This window comes from Gnatocerus cornutus, chromosome 9 (genome assembly GCF_029298725.1).
Source record: "Gnatocerus cornutus isolate USDA-ARS CGAHR chromosome 9, icGnaCorn1.1, whole genome shotgun sequence".
In the NCBI taxonomy this organism is placed as follows: Eukaryota; Metazoa; Arthropoda; class Insecta; order Coleoptera; family Tenebrionidae; genus Gnatocerus; species Gnatocerus cornutus.
In genome coordinates, this window is record NC_142241.1 from 10,508,786 (window position 1) to 10,518,843 (window position 10,058).

Sequence of the window (10,058 nt, forward strand, 5' to 3'; positions counted from 1 at the left end):
AATTTAAAATGACGTGGATTTCGAACCGCCACCATTTATCCGTGAATAATTTAGCATTTAGACGACAAATTTCACATGAAAGAAAAAAGAACGAACCACAAAAAGCAACGTTGACGAATAAACAAGACTAATAGTATTGTTTACGAGCCCTTTTTGCAGAGATATTTTTTACGTTATATTTCCTGCGGTGGGCAACGCGCTTGCAATTCCGGTGTGCTCAGAAGGTGACACAAGCCAGATAAATCAGACAACTAGGTCGAAGTGGAGCCTGCAAACTTTCAAAGTTTTACCTAGCCACATCTCTCGGACTCTTGTGTCTTTCTTCAAATCTGATGTTTGCCAAACATCTTTTGTATTTTTGAATCAGTCGATCCTTTTCCATCTTTCACACTACATTTGCTGCAGGTTTGTTTTTACCGCAACGTTATAGATGTATTTTATTTGAGGATATATAGACAACATTTATCAGGAGAAGTTTTCACCTTGTTTTCGGTCAAAACTTTTACGTTGTTTTTGCAAAATTCACTTCATTGACATTATACTGACGAGGCGAACTGTCACAACAACAAAAACATACCATTCAATGCAACCTTCTTCAACATAAACAAACACTTTCTTAACAAGATTCCTCAAAACTATTATATACTTTTTCATCATACAAACTAAATTCAATGAAGTAGTAGATTCGGTTTGTAACTTCTCTCGCTAAACTTTCATGTTCATTCGGTATGAAAGTTGTTAATACGATTATTATGTAAGTACTCAGTTTTCGTTAACTACACGTTTATGCAAATAATACAGTTCGTTGCAAAATCTTCAACTAGAAAATAATTCACGTTCACGTACAAATTACAGTAATATTAAAACGTCTGGTTTTACCAAGAAAAGGCAAAATAAAAGTATTTCTTGAGTTTTGAGGCTTTCACATATCTTTCCCATTTCTTTTTGTTCAAATTCAAAACAATAATTGACAATTTAAAGAATTTGAAAATTCCGGTCACAAATTTGATTTTTTCGAAAAAAAATTTCATGACCACAACTATGTAAATCTTCTTTGGTCGATTAATCGCTGATTTTTAGAGCAAACTTGCGGGATGGGGGCTCATTTTATGCAAAATTAAGCGCAGATTCTAAATCCGGGCTCAAGATTCACGTACCACGACAAATAACCAAGTTATGGCCGATTAAAGTTTCGAATAGTTGATTTTTTTTTCAAATCTTTAATGCTCGATATTTTTGAAACTAGAACATATAAAAAGAAACAGTTTGTGCCATCTATTTTCTCGCGCTTTTCTCCTTTAGAAATCGTCCTCAGACATCCAAAATTCGGTGATCGATTTTTTCGCGAAAAAACTTTCTGACTCAATCGATAAAAAAATTTTAATTTTTCGTTTTTTAACCGCCACTCGTAAACTATTTGACCTACCAATCTGAGATTTGGCGAGTTGATAGATTTTGAGCTGCTCTTTTAATTGATGTGTAACTCAAACTTATTAAACGTTGTTAAAAAAATACCCGAAAAACACCCCATGAAAACAAATTTTGACCAACGTCTCGTTTATTTGTGAAGCAAACTTAAGTTATTTGTGCTCACTTAATCCAGAATTTTACGGGGAGCCTAAAACTGGGCAAATTTTAAATATACGTTAACAAGTAATTGAGTTATGGCCGTTTGAATTTTTGGGTAGGCGCCAGAGAGCCAAATTTTTGAAGTTTCGAAAGTATCAGTGCCATCGGTGCTCAATATCTCGGAAACTACAACAGATTGAAAGAAACGGTTTTTGCCATCGTTTTCCCGCGATTTTCTAACTAAGAAATCGTCCGTAGATTTTTCAAAAATCGAAATTTAGAGTTTTTCAGAAAAAATGCACGACTAAAACTATGTCAAAGTTCTAAGATCGTTAACTCGCTTATTTTTTAGAGTAAATTCACGTTGTTATAGCTTATTTTATGCAGAATTTTACGGAAATTCTAAATCTGCACTTGAAAATCACGTACGACAACAAATAATTAAGTTATGGCCGAATAAAGTTTCGGTTAGTCGATTTTTATTTTTCAATTTTTTTAAGTTAAATATCTCCGAAACTACTACGGATATTAAGAAAGCCTTTGCGCCATCGCTTTCCCAGCCCATTTTCCTTTAGAATTCGCATTCAAATACCCAAAATTCGATAGTAAATTTTTTCCCGAAAAAAATTCGGACTCAATCGATAAAAAAAATTTTGTTTTTTGTTTTTTGGCCAAAACTCGAAAACTATTTGTCTGGTCGTTCTGAAATCTGGCCAGTCGATAAATTTCGAGCTGCTCTTTTGATTGGTGCATAACTCAAAAATTTTAAACGTCGTTTTTATCTCGAAAAAATATTAAAAATCACCCCAAAATGACCTTCTAAAAACAGATTTTGGTCAATATCTTGTTTATTTTTGAACTAAACTCAACTTGTTTGTGCTCATTTTACGCAGAACGTACCGCTGATTCGAAAACCGGAAGAATTTTTCGCGTACGTCAACAAATAACTGAGTAGTCGCCGTTTGAATGTTTGGGTTATCGCCAGAGAACCAAATTTTTTACGGTTCAAAACAATCTGTGCTTAATGTCTCGGAAACACGACAGATCAAAAAAAAAGGTTTTTGCTCACAATTTTTTAGCTAAGAAATCGTTGTTAGATTTTCCAAAAGTCGAAAGTTAGAGTTTTTCGGAAAAAATGCACAACTAAAACTATTTCAAAGTTCTGAGATCGATATCTTCCTTTATTTTTTAGTAAATTTGTATTATTTGGGTTCATTGTATGCAAGATTTTGCGCTTTTTCCAAATCGGGGCTCAAAATTCACAAACGACAGTGAATAACCGAGTTATGGCCATTTAAAAATTCAGATAGTTCGTTTTTATTTTTCAAATTTTTATTGCTTGATATCCTAGAAACTACAACAGATAAAAAAACAGTTTTCACCATCGTATTTTTCGGGTATTTTTGGTTAAGAATTCATTCTTAAATTTTCCAAAAATCAAAAATTTGATTGGGACACAAAAACAATTCATGACTAAAACTATAATATCAAACTTCTGCAATCGATATCTCGCTTATGTTTGGAGCAAACTTGCGTTATTGAGGCTCATTCTCATTCTATATCGTAATGATTAATTGTTATTAAAAATATGTTGGACCCTTTAAATAAAAATGCAGAAAATTTCCCATTTCCACTAACAACCCGAGTAATTTTCCCATTGCCAAAGCGTAGGCGCTTCATAAAATTTGTCATTCCATCTGTTTAGACTAAGAAAATTTGTTTTATAAGAAGATTGTAGAAATACTCAAAATTGTTGTTTAAGACAGATAACGTCTCCCAGAAAATAGACTGTCTCTAACAAAATTAGAGTCTGATTAAAATGTTTAATAAGCCCGGCGCCTCCACCATTTTAATGACCGCTCACAAAAATCAGAATTAAAAATATTTAATACTGTTCTAAAATTAGCAAAGTAGCTATAAAGGTATCGTGTGAATGTAATTAATAAAATAATAAATAATAAATGATTTCGCCTAGTTTCCGGGATTGGAGTAAAATGGAAGGAAGAATCCGTCAGTCTATTAATTCATTTACCAATGATCCGTGCTCGCTTTAATTTGCTATAAAATATTCCGTGAATCACGCATTGGGAAATTGTGCTTTATTCCAGGAAGGGATGTGAGAATGTAAAATGACCTTTTCCAATCAACGGTTCTAAAGTGAAAAGATCCGACATTGTGTTGAATTTCCTCCGTATGTGAATAATAAACCTTCGAAAATCTGCTTATTTGTGTCATTTATTCCGATCTTGTCGAGGTGTCGTTTAATCTATGGGTTTAGGGCGTCTCCGTGATTAGCCGCGCTATCGGGCGCCGTTACTACGACCCCAAAGTCTTAATTAAATCTCCAAGGAAAGGCAGGAGAACTCTCGACTTCGCTCTAACCTAATTGATTGGCGGGTCCGCGATTGGTTCTTCGGGCGGACAACTGGCCCAGTGTCGTTGGCGCGATTCAATGTGACAGCTATGAGATTAAAATCTTCCTTCCGGACTTTTCCTATAACTGGACAAGTAAAAGGATCTATATTTTATGGGCGCTAATTCGAGAGGAAGAGCGACGCACAAATGCCAACATCATAAGTAATTTAACAACAGTTTGGACATGTGCGACCGAACGAATTGAATTAAATCGCTGGCATTTCCGATGGTTCGACAAACTTTCAGGAGACGGAAATTAAAAAGAAAAGAAGTGTCATATTCGATTTGCAAGGCTGTTTTTGTGTCGAGCTTAACGTTTAATAACGCGCCTCTGTTTTATTCAACAACAAAACAATGTCGATAGATTAAAATATTTTGGCCTTTTAATCCGAGCTCTGTGTAATTCTTAGCGTAAGTTGTGGCTTTTTTTGATCTTTTGCGTTTATGCATTGCTGTTAAGTTCACAAACACTCGCCTCGAATGCAGACGGGATTTTAGTGAAACATTATATGACCAGCATTCAGTGCTACTTTGTTGGAGTCGAATAAAAAGGTTAAATACAATTAGGGAATTCAAGAACGTAATTGCAACAATTGCGAAGCTATTCACGGGCTCAACTAGAAAACGATCAAAATGCGCTCGGGTTCGCCGCCAAAACAACCAAACAATAAATGCAGTTGAATGCGGTAGGGCTGAAATGCAAAACATTTAAAAGCAATCGGTGATTGCACTGAAAATGACCTTGCCGGATCAAACGCAACGTCAAAATCCAGCGCTTTTTTCCTGTTTTTATGTCAAAATGAAAGAAAACAGGATTTAAGAAATACTTGTCAGATTTCATTATTCAGATTTCAATTTTGCGATGCGCCTGATGGAGCGCCCACTCGTGGCTTCTTTGCCGCTTTTTCAGGAAATTTTCATGAAGCAGTCAATTCGAGTGCCCTTCAGCCAAACTTTATTTATCTGCAAAGACTGTGGAGATTTGTCATAGACACGCAGAGCCCGGGCAAAAATTGAATTTTTAAGCACGACGCCGTCGAATGCAAGAAACAGTCACGTGATATACGAACCAATAGATAAATCACCCGGCAACTTTTTCGGCCTGAAATTTTTGTACATTTTAGCGCTTTTGTTCTGAATTGATGGTGACGGCGTTCGAGTTATTTTCAGGTTAAATAAGGCCTATCTTAGGACGCCAACTCCTTGGTGGAAACGTTCGATCGAAGCGCATTTGATGCGGTAAATCTATGTCCCCCAGCTCCAAAATTGCAAAATGGCTCGACATTTTCTGCTTTCGGCGATCTGACATTACCCCTCCTGAGAATCGCTCTATTCTCTTACCCATATGACATTTAGCGGAGAATGGGACGACTTCCTCACGAGGAATTTCAATATATAAATTCCACTTTACAATACACACTTACAAATCATAAATTTTTACTGGGACTTTGTTTTCGCGCGATTGATTTATTCTGAAGACTGAAAACTTCATCCGATTGCTGCCAAGTGGAAGCAATTACTCACTTAACTACAAATAATAAACTTTAAACGGAATTAATTTTCTTAAAAAAGTTTACTGCCCATTTTTACAAATTAACATTAAATACAAGCAAGACCATATTTGCTTGTGAATTATTAATTTTAATATGAGGTTGGGCTTTAATAGTTTCTCGTAAATTATTCACAACAAAGAGCAACTTTTATGAAAAATGCATGTCAACATTTGCATATAACTCTTTATTTATAATTAGTAGGTCAATTATTTATACCATATTTGCATACCGGACATATTCTGCATACCTACAGTATATTAAAATTATTAAAAAATAAAATCAACCAAATTTATATTTAATACAGTCCAAACCGCTCACAAATCATTGAATCTGAACAAATCGAGATAGGAAAAAATTTCAAAATCACAAAAATAATTGGAAGGATCAAGAAAATCTAAAGAATCTCTCAAATTTTGCAATTTTAGTTAGTAAGGCTCTTAAATTCCAAAATTCCGAAGTTTGATCCAAATTGATTTTTAATCAGACAATAAGATTTGAAAATTTAGAGAATGAAATAAAATGTTTAAAATTATTAATTATTGTATTAATTATTTAAAATCACGTGTTTGTTCAAAAATAAACTTAGCAACGATTTGAAATTTCTGCTTTCTTAGTTCACCAGTTGCAAAATTATTAGTAATGTGCTAGAGATTTTAAATTGACCCGAATTTTGAATTGTACTTTTTAAAAAGAATTTTTTTTGACTGAAAATCCGAATATCGAATTATTATCTCATATAGTAAGTATGTAGAATGTAAAAACTCAAAAATATCAGAAATTTGTAAATTTAGATTCATCGAAACTACAAAAGTACAAAACGACTATTTTAAAAGTCTACGAGGATTTCAATTTTCGAGCTTTTCAAAATATTTTCCAGAAGTGTGAGAAACGTCATTGACTCATTTAAAAAAAATATATAAATTGGAAAATTTAAATTCAATTGTCAGAATTTCGTGCTTTTATAAATTTGCGCTGTAACTTTACTTCATCAGTTTACCTTTATTATTTTCAAAGGTCATTGGCCCCCGCAACGGCATACGAATTAACACAATTGACATTTATGCAGTAAAGCCAACTTACAAAATAAAACCAACTATTTTAAATACCACGTTTAACTGCCAAGACTTTCAAAAGATAATTTTCTTGTCGCAAATGAGTATCACAAACCCCATGTAAAAAAATTAATTTCTAAAGAATCTCAAGAACAGATTCAGAGAATCTCATGGATACTAAGTTTAAAAAAATTAAAACAACGAAAAATGTAAAAGAACAAATCTATACTTCATTATTCCTGCTGAGAATTTACCGGAGCAAGGGTACCAAACTTCTAATATCGACATCTCACTTATTTTTTCGAATAAACTTAAGTTATTATACATCAGTGTGCGCAGAATTTTCCGCAGATTCCAAACCTGGGATTTAAATTCACATCCGACAACAAATAACTGAGGTATGTCCGATCAAAGTTTCAGAAAGTTGATTTTCATTTTTTCTCATTTTTCGTAATTTTTAAAGTTCAATATCTCGGAAACTATTTGAGATATTGAGATGCGGTTTGCGCCATTTTATTTCTCGGCTCATTTTACGTTAGAAAATGTTATCAAAAGCGCAAAATTCGATAGTAGATTTTTCGGAAAAAAAAAATCTGGCTCAATCGATGAAAATTTTTCAATTTTTTTAATATTAATCATAACTCGTAAACTATTTGTCCGATTGATCTCAAATCTAGCCAAGAGATAGATGTCGAGCTCCTCTTTCGACTGATGTATAACTCAAAGCTCTTAAACGTCGTTTTCATTTTGAAAACATTGATTGAAAATCACCCTAAAATGACGTTTTTAAAACAGTTTTTGGCCAATGCCTCGTTTATTTATTAAACAAACTCAACAAATTTGGGTCTCATTTTACGCAGAATGTCACGCTGAATTCAAAAACATGAGAATTTTCAATTTTCGTCAACAAATAACTGAGTTATGGTCGTTTGAATTTTTGGGTTGTCGCCAGAGGGCCAAATTTTTGAAGGTTGAAAACAATTCGTGCTCGATATCTCGGAAACTATTTCAGATATTGAGATGCGGTTGACGCCATCGTTTTTCTAGCGATTTTTTACATAAGAAATAGTTCTTTGATTTTTCTACAGTCGAAATTTGCAATTTTTCGCAAAAATTCATGACTAAAACTATGCCAAACTTCTGATATCGATATCTCGCTTATTTTTTAGAGTAAACTTAAGTTATTATACAGCAGTGTACGCAGAATTTTCCGCAGATTCCAAATCTGCGATCTAAATTCAAATCCGATAACAAGTAACTGAGTTATGGCCGACCAAAGTCTCGGAATGTTGATTTTCATTTTTTCTCATTTTTCCTAATTTGTCCGATCGATCTCAAATTTGACCAGTAGATAGATCTCGAGCTTCTTTTTCGATTTAGGAATTTGACCAAAATCATTGGTGTGGAAGAAGCTGGTTGATATTATAAAATGTACATTTTTTTAATAAACAAAAAAATTTTTTAAAAATGTATTTTTCTAAATTAAAAAAATTAAGCACAATTTTCAATGGGGTGCGGAAACCTATTTTCAGGTTCAAAGGGGTGCGGCTTACTTAAAAGGTTAAGAAACAATGATTTATGGGAACAAACATTTGACGTGCATTTGAAATCCAAGACATTGCGCATGCGGAGCGTTTTTCATCGGGTTTCTGAGTCCGGCGATTTTCGAGCACTCTGTGCGTTCTTAGCCTGGTATTTATGAACGCTCAAAGTCGCATTTGCGCATCTTTATGAACGCTTTTGTGTCACATTTTACACAAACTTTACACAGAGTGATTTTTATGAACGCAGCCCAACATTCGAATAGAATAATTTAGATACCTGTAATAGATACATGTCAATTTTGATTAATAGATGGCCCCACAAGCAACTGACATTTTTTTACATATTAAAATATAATAATGAAAAACATAAAGTTATAACAAAATACTTTCACATCTGCCCTGAAAATAACTAAAACAAGTTTATTGCTGCTGGTTCTACAATTTGGCGAGTTTTAAAAATTTAGCATTGTGTAAGTTGCTCTACAGGACAACCAATCACTTAGCAGCATTTTAAATTTGGGTCTGCAAAAAATATCTGCGGAGAAAATGAGGTTTAGAGTCTCGAATAACATAAACATTCAAAACAAATTTAAACACGATCAAAATACCATAAAAAACCAGACGAGCAAAAATATGAATAATCTGAAAACTACGAAGAAACGAGAAAAAATAAACTAAATTTCCAATTTTTAAAAATTGAAAGACTTCAAGAGGATCGTAACAAGAAAAATGTAAAGGATTTCAAAATTAAAAAAAAAATCTTAATAATTTTGCACATTATAACGTAAAATCTTCAAAAATCGTAGAATAAAAAAAAAATTTTCAAAGAGAATACGAAAAATTGCAGAACAAAATCCAACGCATTAAAAGGTGAGAAAGGCTTCAAACGGCTTAATAAAAATCCAATTTCTAAGGATTATAAATCTGACTTAATCTGGTTTTAGCAATAAGCGTAATATTTTCGTAGAATAACGGTTTACCCAACGCCATTTTTGCCGTGTCCAACTCAAAGACAATACCCGGAATGTTATCCCAATCCTTTCGCCGCAGTCAAGTCGTCGTCTCCCATTGTGGCCAGCAACCCCGAGAACAGTTCGGAATTCCAATTATTGTATTGTGACAATTTAATTTGTCCGTAATGGGTGCAGTTAAAATCGCACCGAAACTTACAACAATTCCCATTAATATTTGAACGGAAATAAAATTAATCGTTGGTTTGGCGTCCAACAAATTGGTATTGGAGAGTGAAGCGGAACGCCTCGACTCTTTTATATTTCAGTGTGGTAAGGACAAAAAGGGAGTTAGTATTCTGCACTGGTATGCGGTCTGTCCGAAAGGGCCACTTGATGATGATAGGTTGGAATGACCCTAGCACCACCGGATCCGTTAAGCCCGTCAAGTACATGTTTTATTGTAACAGAGACGGCCCAGAATTACATATGCTCTCTATCGACGATGTCACACAACTTTCATGATGATGAACGGACCGATAAGTTAAACACTCTGTATGTCGAAATAAAACTTCCTTCTCCTATAAAACCTTTTGATTTAAAATTTTAATAACACAAGTCGTTTTTTCAAGCCCGCAAGGCCTCGACCGAAATAAAATCGTCCTGTCGACAATAATTATTCAGCACGGGAGCCAAAGCACCTGCCATAAATCCAACGCTTTTGCTAAGCACCTCGAACAAAGTAAAATTTTTCTATCGAGCGGTACATTGTTTAGGTGTAGCACCAAAAACCTCGTTTCAATGTTTTTGGTCGATTGCAAATGTGTTCTTCCCGGCAGTTATCTGTCCATGAATCATTTTTATTACAATTGTGTCTATGGTGGGCCGTTTTTCCATTATCTTAACTGTGTTGGCAGGAGTGGCAGGAACATTAAGCCATCTGTTGTGCTATCCGTTTTAAAAATGTTTACATGA